We start from the raw sequence: 13883 nt of genomic DNA, 5'->3' as shown, positions 1-13883 counted from the left end.
GACGGCGTCCAGGAGCCCTTTTGACAAGGAACATGCTCCTTGTCGTCGACTCTTACCGTGGGCACTTGACCACAACGTGAAGGGTGCGCTCGCCCAAGTGAACACGGACCTCGCTGGCATGACGGGCCAGTTGCAGCCACTTGATGTCTGCATCAACAAACCTTTCAAGGATTGTCTGCGGAAATATTACACGGACTGGTTGGCTGACGAAGACCATATGTTAACGGCAACGGGCGCATCAAACGTACATCGCTATCGCAGCTGGCGGGCTGGGAAGCTGCAGCGTGGGACGACATCTCAGGTACTTTGATCGTGCGCGCCTTTAGAAAGTACAGCATATCTAATGCACTTGACGGTACCGAAGATAGTGCACTGTTTGAAGGAGGCAGTGACGAGTCTAGCAGCGACGACGTTGAATGAGCTCTGCACATTCAGATTCAATAAATGCTGTTTGCATTTTGTGAACGCTGTCCTTGCTTTTTTTGTTCGGCCTACATTCGAGGTAATATATTCTGTTTTGTTGGCTTCGGACTTTAGGGGGTCGGCTTAGAATCGGGGTCAGTCAGCCTAAATTTGAGTAAATACGGTATGTTGCCTGTAGGCAACAAAACGAGCAGCTGCTGAACAGTGAACTTTTGTGAATGTTCTAAGGTAAAATAAACCGCTTACTACAATGTTCCCAGGTGGCATTATTGAACATAACAATTTAACCCTTTCAGGGTCAATGACGTAAATAACAGCGCCGTGAACAAGTCCAAAATGGTCGATGCAGTATACGTACGGTGCCGTCGGTACGTTTAAAGAGCGCGCAAATTTCCGAACTTTTTCTTTCCTGGCATGTGCTGCCACCGTATGAGAATAGAGGGAAATTTTTTTTGTTTTTCGTGCGCCTCCCTCTCAGTTTTCGTTGCATGGTTTGTTTTAGAGCTAGTTTGCTTCGGCACATCCATATATTGGCGCGCGCGCAGCCGGCGGTTTGGGTTCCGCGGGTGGTTTCGGCTCCTTGCAAAACGGATGGCTATCTGGTCACTAATCGCTCAAAGGAGGACCGCCTGTTTCTCGCTAGTTTAGTGATCACAGGGGTGCGCAAAGGAAGGATGCCGCCGTGCATGAGTTTCCTTTTTTGAGACTCGCAAAAACTAATTGCCGCTGGTTAACGAAAGATCAGCGGAAGTTTGTCGCACATTTTGATTTTTTAACAGGCCCAAAACCACAGTTTTCTTGGGTGCACTCACCTATGCAGTTCGATTATGCTATGGATGTAAATATTAGTGTAAGAGCAGGAACATTTGAGACTTGCGAAATATTCTCAAGTGCGCATTTTCTAAGCCTTGAACTGGTGTGTATAACAGTGCAGCAAATTTTTAATTCCTATAAGTTTATTTCCTTTTTATATTGCTGTTATTCATAAATAAACAATACATATTACCAATGCAAATTTTTTTCTCACTTTACGGTCACATTAGAAAATTACCGTTAATTTTTTTTCTAAACAACTCCCTCAGAAGAATTGTAATCTGCAATAAAAGAAATTTACCCTGGGCGGTCGCATATGGAGACACTGTAAGGGTTAATCTAGCTCCTGCTCCAAAAAGAAGAGGCACAACACTTGGGAAAAGAACAAGGCCCACGATGTCGCCTCTCTTCCCTTCCACCCCTCCGATGAGAGGCTCGAAAGGAGGCTGGCGATGCTGGCTGCGTGGCTCAAAGGCGTGTGGCAAAGCAGCTTGCGCTTTTGCTTTTTCAAAAATTTGGCATTCTTAACCTTTTCGGCACATATACCCGTTAGCCACTTTCTAATCATTATGACTAAGGGTGTGCGAATACTCGAGCATTATATTTCAGATCCAATAGCAAACTTTTGAACAATTCTATTCACAGGTCAAATATCTAATATTCGATTTCTCAAACAATCAATTTTTCAGATACCGGTACCTTCTGTGAATTACCCGGGTGGGGTCGGTGCCTTGACGGACACAGCCTTCCCACATTGACAGTACCGATCAAAATGAACAATGCGACGCGTGTAAGGAAAGCACAAGAGCAAGTGCGATAGGTCCAGATTAGCCACCGTAAGGCATGTTGATCGCACTGAATACACAAGTTCGGCGTTCACGTATGCATAATTGCACAGTTGGGAGCTCTCTAATCACACGCGAGCACACACAAAAATTTGGTACGCATGCTCATGGAACCTAGCCAACTGCTGACTTGAACATCGCTTCAGTGCCTGTCCATTTAACCCGTACACAGTATTTCACGACTGATCATTGAGCCACCTTTAGGAACATATTAGTGACAAACTCTCCACAACTGTTTGCAGCCTCTTATGACATCATCATCAGCCTGGTTACGCCCACTGCAGGGCAAAGACCTCTCCCATACTTCTCCAACAACGCCGGTCATGTACTAATTGTGGCCATGCCGTGCCTGCAAACTTAATCTCATCCGCCCACCTAACTTTCTGCCCCCCTGCTACGCTTCCCTTCCCTTGGGATCCACTCCGTAACCCTTAATGACCTTCGGTTATCTTCCCTCCTCATTACATGTCCTGCCCATGCCCATTTCTTTTTCTTGATTTCAACTAAGATGTCATTAACTCGCATTTGTTCCCTCACCCAATCTGCTCTTTTCTTATCCCTTAACGTTACACCTATCATTCTTCTTTCCATAGCTCGTTGCGTTGTCCTCAATTTGAGTAGAACCCTTTTCGTAAGCCTCCAGGTTTCTGCCCCGTAGGTGAGTACTGGTAAGACACAGCTATTATATACTTTTCTCTTGAGGGATAATGGCAACCTGCTGTTCATGATCTGAGAATGCCTGCCAAACGCACCCCAGCCCATTCTTATTCTTCTGATTATTTCAATCTCATGATCCGGATCCGCCGTCAGTACCTGCCCTAAGTAGATGTATTCCCTTACGACTTCCAGTGCCTCGCTGCCTATTGTAAATTGCTGTTCTCTTCCGAGACTGTTGTTAAGCATTACTTTAGTTTTCTACAGATTAATTTTTAGACCCACTCTTCTGCTTTGCCTCAACAGGTCAGTGAGCATGCATTGCAGCTGGTTCCCTGAGTTACTAAGCAAGGCAATATCATCAGCGAATCGCAAGTTACTAAGGTATTCTCCATTAACTCTTATCCCGAATTCTTCCCAATCCAGGTCTCTGAATACCTCCTGTAAACACGCTGTGAATAGCATTCGAGAGATCGTATCTCCCTGCCTTTCTTTATTGGGATTTCGTTGCTTTTTTTATGGAGGACTACGGTGGCTGTGGAGCCGCTATAGATATCTTTCAGTATTTTTACATACGGCTCGTCTACACCCTGATTCCGTAATGCCTCCATGACTGCTGAGGTTTCGACAGAATCAAACGCTTTCTCCTAATCAATGAAACCTATATATAAGGGTTGGTTATATTCCGCACATTTCTCTATCACCTGATTGATAGTGTGAATATGATCTATTGTTGAATAGCCTTTACGGAATCCTGCCTGGTCCTTTGCTTGACAGAAATCTAAGGTGTTCCTGATTCTATTTGCGATTACCTTAGTAAATAGTTTGTAGGCAACGGACAGTAAGCTGATCGGTCTATAATTTTTCAAGTCTTTGGTGTCCCCTTTCTTATGGATTAGGATTATGTTAGCGTTCTTCCAAGATTGCGGTACGCTCGAGGTCATGAGGCATTGCGTATACAGGGTGGCCAGTTTCTCTAGAACAATCTGCCCACCATCCTTCAACAAATCTGTTGTTACCTGATCCTCCCCAGCTGCCTTCCCCCTTTGCATATCTCCCAAGGCTTTCTTTACGTCTTCCGGCGTTACCTGTGGGATTTCGAATTCCTCTAGACTATTTTCTCTTCCGTTATCGTTGTGGGTGCCACTGGTACTGTATAAATCTCTATAGAACTCCTCAGCCGCTTGAACTATCTCATCCATATTAGTAATGATGTTGCCGGCTTTTTCTCTCAAGGCATACATCTGATTTTTGCCAATTCCTAGTTTTTTCTTTACTGCTTTTAGGCTTCCTCCGTTCCTGAGAGCATGTTCAATTCTATCCATATTATACTTCCTTATGTCAGCTGTCTTACGCTTGTTGATTAACTTCGAAAGTTCTGGCAGTTCTGCGCTAGCTGTAGGGTTAGAGGCTTTCATAAATTGGTGTTTCTTGATCAGATCTTTCGTCTCCTGCGATAGCTTACTGGTATCCTGTCTAACGGAGTTACCACCGACTTCCATTGCACACTCCTTAATGATGCCCACAAGATTGTCGTTCATTGCTTCAACACTAAGGTCCTCTTCCTGAGTTAAAGCCGAATACCTGTTCTGTAGCTTGATCTGGAATTCCTCTATTTTCCCTCTTACCGCTAACTCATTAATCGGCTTCTTATGTGCCAGTTTCTTCCGTTCCCTCCTCAGGTCTAGGCTAATTCGAGTTCTTACCTTCCTGCGGGCACTGCAGCGCACCTTGCCGAGCACGTCCACATCTTGTATGATGCCAGGGTTAGCGCAGAGTGTGAAGTCTATTTCATTTCTAGTCTCGCCGTTCGGGCTACTCCACGTCCACTTTCGGCTAGCCCGCTTGCGGAAGAAGGTATTCATTATCCTCATATTATTCTGTTACGCAAACTCTACTAATAACTCTCCCCTGCTATTCCTAGTGCCTATGCCATATTCCCCCACTGCCTTGTCTCCAGCCTGCTTCTTGCCTACCTTGGCATTAAAGTCGCCCATTAGTATAGTGTATTCAGCTTTCACTCTACCCATCGCCGATTCCACGTCTTCATAGAAGCTTTCGACTTCCTGGTCATCATGACTGGATGGAGGGGCGTAGACCTGTACAATCTTCATTTTGTACCTCTTGTTAAGTTTCACAACAAGACCTGCCACCCTCTCGTTAATGCTATAGAATTCCTGTATGTTACCAGCTATATTCTTATTAATCAGGAATCCGACTCCTAGTTCTCGTCTCTCCGCTAAGCCCCGGTAGCACAGGACGTGCCCGCTATTCACTGAGCCCTATTATATCCCATTTGCTGCCCTCTAATTCCTCCAATAGCACTGCTAGACTCGCCTCACTAGATAACGTTCTAGCGTTAAACGTTGCCAGGTTCATATTCCAATGGCGGCCTGTCCGGAGCCAGGGATTCTTAGCACCCTCTGCTGAACCGCAGGTCTGACCGCCACCATGGTCAGTTGCTTCGCAGCTGCTGGGGACTGAGGGCCGGGGTTTGATTGTTGTGTTCATATAGGAGGTTGAGGCCAAGTACTGCACTAGGGTGGCCAATCCTGCTCTGGTGAGGGAGTGCGTTACCGGTTCTGGTCACCGGGATCAGGCCACACTCCAGGCCTGTTTGTGCAATTTTATCAACATGCGGATTTTTATTTATTTTTTAATCCGGTGGAAAATTGCCGGCACCGGGATTCAAACCACGGACCTGTTGCACGCGAGGCGGATGCTCTACCTCTACGCCACCGCTGCTCTCCGATGGGAGCAAATATAGGCCACTATAGGCGCCTACTACGAAGGAGGCGGGGGGTGAGGGGTGCTCTGGTGCCCGAGCCCCCTCCAGAGTGTCCAGGGGGGAGGGGGGTCGCAGCCCCTCGCCCAAACACACACCTAAAGTGTCGTTACCAGATTTTTCTCACCCACATCATTTGATGTTTCTTTTGACTTGCTTCTACTTTTTCACTAAATTTTATTGTGGCTAATAGCTTACTGCATCACTGTTAGTGTGGACATTCATGGCTTTTAATTTATACACATGTATATAGTTTCGCTTTATTTTTGCAAATCCTGACAATAGGAAGACAAGCACATTAGAAGCACCAGTGGTGACTGCCTCATCTGTATTTCTTCACTTCAATATTGTTTTAAATTCCCACTGCAAATACCATGCACATACACAATCTATTTAAATACATGTAGAGGACAAATTTTATATTTTAATAGAGGTAACCAATTACTAATTATTTCTAAGGGTATGGATAGCCTATTCTTAGAGAATGAATATGTCGCTGTATATTCACCTTGTTTCAAATTGCTTTTGATGCTTTTTTGACCCAGCAAAAGACCTACAGACTTCAGTGACTCCTTTGGCAAAGTCTTTTATCAACGGCGTGTAAAATGCACGTGAATGATATGCGTCTCAGTATGGCTTCTCTTTCCAATGAGCAATGTTAACTCAGGAAAAAAAAACATTTTTATTCATTTTAAACATTTGTTAGATGGAAACATCGTCACTTGCATGCAGATGTTATAAATATATCAGGGTGCCCCAATTAACTATCGTGCACCAAGATTTTAAGAAAGAGCAATGCGTTGCTCAAAGAAAACCTAGTGCATATTGTTTCTAGTGCAGCGAAGTAACTGCCAGTAATTTTTTAGTTACTAAGATTTAATTAGGTTTAATTATAGTTTATATATATCTTATAATTGTAATTAGGTTTAATTATATACTTTTAATGATCTATAAGCGCTCTTCACAAAGTGATAAATGTTATATTTGTTATCTGGCAAAACTTGAGAAAAACACGCATATCCTGAGACTGGACATAAAGAAATTTGGTTAGTGCCAACGCCTAGAGCATATTATACCGAGCAGTCGCTTTCATATACTCTTCCAGTATTAATAAATAAATTAAACAAAGAATTGTTTGACCCCTTTCAGCATTCAAGTGATGTTATTAAGCAATTTTTTCTTAGCAAGATTGCGTAATATTGCACTCAGTTTAAACCTATACCTGTTATTATTTTTTTTCATTTCTCCATGACCAGTTATTTGTTTTTCTAATACCTATGTTTGTGCTGCAATGCATAGCGCTGCTTTTTACAAAGTGTTTTGTTATTTTGTTTCAGTGAATATTTGGAAAATTGAAAATCTCTGCTTGTGTACTGTACTGCCAAGTTGATAAAGGAGGCAGGACCTCTGTCAAGCTTACGAGCTTTTAGTCCTGTCTCCTTCTCTGTCCAAGAGGAAACTGAAGACTGGATTGAATAGAAAAAAAAATGAGGTAATGGTAAATAACTAACTCGAGATGTACTATCTTAATTATCAATGTGTCAATGAGGCTTTTGTAGGCACAGCTAAGGGACATCTAACTGCAGTATTTTCAGCAACGTACTAATTGTGCACTAATATTTTCCGACTGATAAATTAACCTCACAAAATATGAAAAATACCATGTGACTGTGCTCCCACCTGCATCATAAAGCAGTGCCCTCGAACAGGCTCCCTCCGAGTTATCCAGAACTAAATAAAGGAAATAAAGAAAAACTTCATGATCAAGCTAGTGCTTTATCTGCCGCATCCCAGCCGAAGTAACACGTTGCGTATGGTGTTAGCTGGAAACAAGCTGTGATAGCTGTTGTCTTTGCATAAATAAAGTGCATGGTTGGTTCCTTTCTTTTTTCTTTGCCATGAAACCTATCACCACAAAAGTGAATTAACAACATCAGTGCAGAGATCTAAAGGTGCATTTTGTTTCGTCCAGTCGCCAAGTCTTTCTCTAATGAGCAGCAGGTAAACATGATTCTTGCCTTGGGAGCTGCAAATTGGAACAAGAGGATGGACACAAATATATATCAGTCATGGAAGTGTGGTGGTAGGCGAAATGCATCGACTATCATCAGAAATTATGAAACCTCGGACAAACCACCATCTTCAAGAAACAGCAGCAGAGGACATCATCTTTGAGTCCTAGCCTACGCACAGATGTTCTAGCATTTATGGCCTCAAACCCTCGTGTTAGCATGTGGGATGTGGCCACCTAGGTACCAATTTTCAAGTCATCAGTTTGGAGGATCCTAAATGACAGTCTTTCATCCGTACCACCTTAAACAGCACCAATGTTTGGAAGATAGGGACCTGTAGAATCGCCTAGATTTCTAGAATTGGGTCCTGACAAAAGCCGATAAGGAACCAGACTTTTTGAGTAACATCACATGCACAGATGAAGCCAACTTTCCAAGAAACGCCCAGGTAAATTTGCATAATGGACACTATTGGAGTGACTCCCGTTCACACTGGGTAAAGTGCAATTGGTACCAGTACCAGTGGTCGTTCAATGTGTTTTGCGGAATTTACCCCGGTGCCATAATCGGTCTCACCTTCTTCAATCACACATTGACTTGACAGCATTACATGGATGAAACCCTTGAAGGAGTGGTGGAAGAGTTTCTCAGTGAAGTCCCGCTCTCACATCTTCCACTTTTGTGGTATCAGCAAGATGGGACACCAGCACACAGCAGCAGATAAACACGAAACTGGCTGGATGCGACTTTTCATGTGCAAGAGATTGGAAGGCACGGGCCTGGAAATTGGCTGGCTAGGTCACCTGACCTCTTTACATTCGATTTCTTTGTTTGGGATTATGAGAAAGATCATGTTTACATGATCGAGACGATAGCGTCAGATGAGCTCAAGGCAAGGATAACGAATGTCTGCTGTAGAATTCCAGCGTCGGTCATCAAAAAAGTCACTGAAGACATGACAAAGCGGACTCGGTACTTCATAGCTGCAGAAGGAGACCTATTTGAACATGTCCTCTAGGCAGCAGTTGGTGTTCAACGGGGCTTACGAATTTATAAATAATAAAGGCACACTGAAATGTGTGTTTTTTTTTCGTATTCCTTTTTTTTTTTCAGGCATCCGGATTGCCAATTCCGCTCATTTAGAAGTGGTATATTTTTTTTCTTGAACGCATCAGTTTTGCACTACACGTGGCTTGTTTCCCGGTCTGTTTATTTTGCTTTTATTTTTTTGCACGAACCTGTTTTTGCAGCATGCATACACTCTAATGAAAAAAATACTTTCACCTTAAATTTGCTTTGGTCCAAAGCAAGCTTCTGCTGCGCGAGATAGCTGCACGCACACTCTTTCTATGCCGTACGAGCATAGCCGGGATTTTGATGCCTTCTATGCTTATTCCATTGCTTTTCACCTTTCTTGCATGGTAGGAGCGGTGCTTCCGCCATGTTATCAAGGGCTTTTCTTATCAATGTGATCAGTCCCCTAGAGAGATGCATAATAAGTTTGATGTAGAAATTAGAGGAAGGAACAGCTGTGAAGACATGAAACTTGCTGTTGGTGCTCCTATCAAGGTGATGCGCTGTCTCTACCGGTTTGCAACAGGCAATGCAGATGCTTTTAGTCAGCTTATTTGAGGGCGCTGCTTTATGATGCAGGTGGGAGCGCAGTCACATGGTATTTTTCATATTTCATATGATTTCTTTGCCAGTGTGAAAAAATTGCACACTGTTAGTCATCATCATCAACATCAGCCTGGTTACACCCACTTCAGTTCAAAAGCCTCTCCGATACTTCTCCAAAAACCCCGGTCATGTACTAATTGTGGCCATGTCGTCATTGCAAACTTCTTCATCTCATCCGCCCACCTAACTTTCTGCCGCCCCCTGCTATGCTTCCCTTCCCTTGGGATCCAGTCCGTAACCCTTAATGACCATCGGTTATCTTCCCTCCTCATTACATGTCCTGCCCATGCCCCATTTCTTTTCTTGATTTAAACTAAGATGTCATTACCTTGCATTTGTTCTCTCACCCAACCTGCTCTTTTCTTATCCCTTAACGTTACACCCATCATTCTTCTTTCTATAACTCGTTGCGTCGTCCTCAATTTAAGTAGAACCCTTTTCGTAAGCCTCCAGGTTTCTGCCCCATAGGTGAGTACTGGTAAGACACAGCTATTATACACTTTTCTCTTGAGGGATAATGGCAACCTGCTGTTCATGATCTGAGAATGCCTGCCAAACGCACCCCAGCCCATTCTTATTCTTCTGATTATTTCCGTCTCATGATCCGGATCCGCAGTCACTACCTGCCCTAAGTAGATGTATTCCCTTACGACTTCCAGTGCCTCGTTGCCTATTGTAAATTTCTGTTCTCTTCCGAGACTGTTAAACATTACTTTAGTTTTCTGCAGATTAATTTTTAGACCCACTCTTCTGCTTTGCCTCTCCAGGTCAGTGAGCATGCATTGCAGTTGGTCCCCTGAGTTACTAAGCAAGGCAATATCATCAGCGAATCGCAAGTTACTGAGGTATTCTCCAATAACTTTTATCCCCATTTCTTCCCAATCCAGGTCTCTGAATACCTCCTGTAAACACGCTGTGAATAGCATTGGAGATATCGTATCTCCCTGCCTGACGCCTTTCTTTATTGGGATATTGTTGCTTTCTTTATGGAGGTACCTATATGGAGATACCTATAGCGGCTCTCTGTGGAGCCGCTATAGGTATCTTTCACTATTTTTACATACGGCTCGTCTACAGCCTGATTCTGTAATGCCTCCATGACTGCTGAGGTTTCGACAGAATCAAACGCTTTCTCGTAATCAATGAAAGCTATATATAAGGGTTGGTTATATTCCGCACATTTCTCTATCACCTGATTGATAGTGTGAATATGGTCTATTCTTGAGTAGCCTTTACGGAATCCTGCCTGGTACTTTGCCTGACAGCAGTCTAGAGTGTTCCTGATTCTATTTGCGATTACCTTAGTACATAGTTTGTAGGCAACGGACAGTAAGCTGATAGGTCTATAATTTTTCAAGTCTTTGGCATCCCTTTTCTTATGGATTAGGATTATGTTCGCGTTCTTCCAAGATTCCGGTACGCTCGAGGTCATGAGGCATTGCGTATACAGGGTGGCCAGCTTCTCTAGAACAATCTGCCTACCATCCTTCAACAAATCTGCTGTTACCTGATCCTCCCCAGCTGCCTTCCCCCTTTGCATAGCTCCCAAGGCTTTCTTTACTTCTTCCGGCGTTACCTGTGGAATTTGGGAATTCCTCTAGACTATTTTCTCTTCCGTTATCGTCGTGCGTGCCACTGGTACTGTATAAATCTCTATAGAACTCCTCAGCCACTTGAACTATCTCATCCATATTAGTAATGATATTGCCGGCTTTGTCTCTTAACACATACATCTCATTCTTGCCAATTCCTAGTTTCTTCACTGCTTTTAGGCTTCCTCCGTTCCTGAGAGCATGTTCAATTCTATCTATATTGTACTTCCTTATGTCAACTGTCTTACGCTTGTTGGTTAACTTGGAAAGTTCTGCCAGTTCTATCGTAGTTGTAGGGTTAGAGGCATGCATACATTGGCGTTTCTTGATGAGATCTTTTGTCTCCTGCGATAGCTTACTGGTACCCTGTCTAACGGAGTTACCACTGACTTCTATTGCACACTCCTGATGATGACCATAATGATGACCATAAGATTGTCGTTCATTGCTTCAACACTGAGGTCCTCTTACTGCGTTAAAGCCGAATACCTGTTCTGTAGCTTGATCTGGAATTCCTCTATTTTCCCTCTTACCGCTAACTCATTGATCGGCTTCTTATGTACCAGTTTCTTCCGTTCCCTCTGCAGGTCCAGGCTAATTTAAGATCATACCATCCTATGGTCACTGCAGCGCACCTTGCCGAGCCTGTCCACATCTTGTATGATGCCAGTGTTAGCGTAGAGTATGAAGTCTATTTCATTTCTAGTTTTGCTGTTTGGGCTCCTCCACGTCCACTTTCAGCTATCCCACTTGCTGAAGAAAGTATTCATGATCCGCATACTATTCTGTTACGCAAACTCTACTAATAACTCTCCCCTGCTATTCCTAGTGCCTATGCCATATTCCCCCACCGCCTTGTCTCCAGCCTGCTTCTTGCCTACCTTGGCATTGAAGTCACGCATCAGTCTTCACTCTACCCATCGCCGATTCCACGTCTTCTCAGAAGCTTTCGACTTCCTGGTCATCATGACTGGATGTAGGGGCGTAGCTGTACAACCTTCATTTTGTACCTCTTATTAAGTTTCACAACAAGACCTGCCACCCTCTCGTTAATGCTAGAGAATTCCTATATGTTACCAGTGTGAAGAAGAAGACGCGCCTCGCGGCACAGACACATCGCCAACGCGCGGCTCGGCCCCGCTCGCGCTGTTGATTACTGTCGCCTTTTTTGGACAGTGCTTCGGGCTGTCTCGCCATTCCCGGTCACCACGCTTTTGCCTTAGGAGCCGCCAATAAACCTCTTCTCACCAGCTATATTCTTATTAATCAGGAATCCGACTCCTAGTTCTCGTCTCTCCGCTAAGCCCCGGTAGCACAGGATGTCCCCGCTTTTTAGCACTGCATATGCTTCTTTTGGCCTCCCAACTTCACTGAGCCCTATTATATCCAATTTACTGCCATCCAATTCCTCCAATAGCACTAATAGACTCGCGTCACTAGATAATGTTCTAGCAGCGTTAAACATTGCCAGGTTCATATTCCAATGGCGGCATGTCTGGAGCCAGAGATTCTTAGCACCCTCTGCTGCATCGCAGGTCTGACTGCCGCCGTGGTCAGTTGCTTCGCAGCTGCTGGGGACTGAGGGCCGGGGTTTGATTGTTGTGTTCATATAGGAGGTTGAGGCCAAGTACTGCACTAGGGTGGCCAATCCTGCTCTGGTGAGGGAGTGCGTTACCGGTTCTGGTCACCGGGATCAGGCCACACTCCAGGCCTGTTTATGCAATTTTATCAATATGCGGATTCCTTTTTTTTTAAAATCCGGTGGAAAATTGCCGGCACCGGGATTCGCACCACAGACCTCTTGCACGCGAGGCGGGTGTTCTACCTCTACGCCACCGCTGTAATAGGTTATTGTTTTTGGCGGCAGGCGAATAAAGCCGGTGGGGCGTAGGCGGCACTGGGGTGCGTCAGAAGGTTTTACGAGAATCGGCAACTCAAGGCGAAGGGTACTGGCAGAGCAGTCAATAAGAGCAGAATGCGCAGAGAGATAATCGAGGCTGAGAATGAGGTCGTGGGGGCAATGAGCAATCACGGTGAAGAGGAAAGGAGTGTGGCGGCCGGCGATGCTGACGCGTGCCATGCACATGCCGATGATAGGCCCAGTACCGCCATCCGCAACGCGGACGACGCATGCCGACGTTGGGGTGAGGAGCTTGTTCAGTCGTCGTTGGAAGGCAGCACTCATAATAGGAAGATGTGCCCCTGTATCGATGAGTGCCGTGACAGGATAGCCATTAACGTCAACGTCAAGAAGGTTTTGGTTCGTGTTTAACGTGAGCAGAGGATTTGAGGGCAGTCGATAACGCAGCTTCACCTCCAGAAGCTGCAGTGCCTAGTTTTCTGGCTGGGCCCGGGAGGCGATAGGCGGTGAAGAGAAGCAACGGGGTTGGGGCGAACAAGACTGACGGCGTTGAGATGAGGGCGAGCGGCTGTAGCGGAGGTTCAGAGCAGGGGCATCGGCGGCAGTGTGTTCATGGCGGGTGGCATAGGGAACAGAATGTCCAAAGGTGCGGGAATAAGTGGCGGCGTATGTTCGAGGAGGCGGTGGCCCTCGGTTGCGGCAGTGACGAGCAACGTGGCCGATGTGACAGCAGTGGAAGCAGATTGGTCTGTCATTAGGGGTACGCCATTCGGACAGGTTGCGTCGAGATGGGGTAAAAAGGACTGTCAGGGACGAGGAGGGCCGGTAGAGAACTGGGGAAAGCTGGGTTGAGATGCTGAACACACGGAGTTCAGACCCATGTTCTCAAATTGCTGTCTGACTACGGCCTGAATTGTGGCAATCGTGGTTTCTGGCGGATCGGGAGGCGTCGTGGGGAAAGCTGGCGAACAGGTGGCCTCAAGCTCGCGGCGAACAATACGGGTGACATCGTCACAGGTGGTGGCCTGACGCGGTCGATCCTAACATGTCGACGTAGCATATTTAACAGCAAAGCATATTTAACAGCGACGTAGCAGCGGTGTTGGGTAGCCACGTGATGTGGTGTGTGATACGGCGGCTCTTGGCTTGTTCAAGGCGACGACATTCTTTAATGATGGCATCGATTGTTGAGACATTGCCGAAAACAAGCAAACTGAA

At 45.2% G+C, this 13883-nt stretch overlaps 1 protein-coding gene across 2 annotated transcripts in view; it reads right to left on the bottom strand.

Annotated features, from left to right (window-relative positions):
- Positions 1–13883, bottom strand: part of LOC142569034 (enolase-phosphatase E1-like) — a 210137-nt gene that overhangs the window by 61825 nt on the left and 134429 nt on the right. The window lies entirely within an intron of this gene.

The sequence above is a fragment of the Dermacentor variabilis genome, unplaced genomic scaffold, assembly GCF_050947875.1.
Source record: "Dermacentor variabilis isolate Ectoservices unplaced genomic scaffold, ASM5094787v1 scaffold_38, whole genome shotgun sequence".
NCBI classification, from domain to species: domain Eukaryota; kingdom Metazoa; phylum Arthropoda; class Arachnida; order Ixodida; family Ixodidae; genus Dermacentor; species Dermacentor variabilis.
The sequence above is the reverse complement of the archived record's forward strand: the minus strand, read 5'-3'. Positions and strand labels throughout refer to the sequence as shown.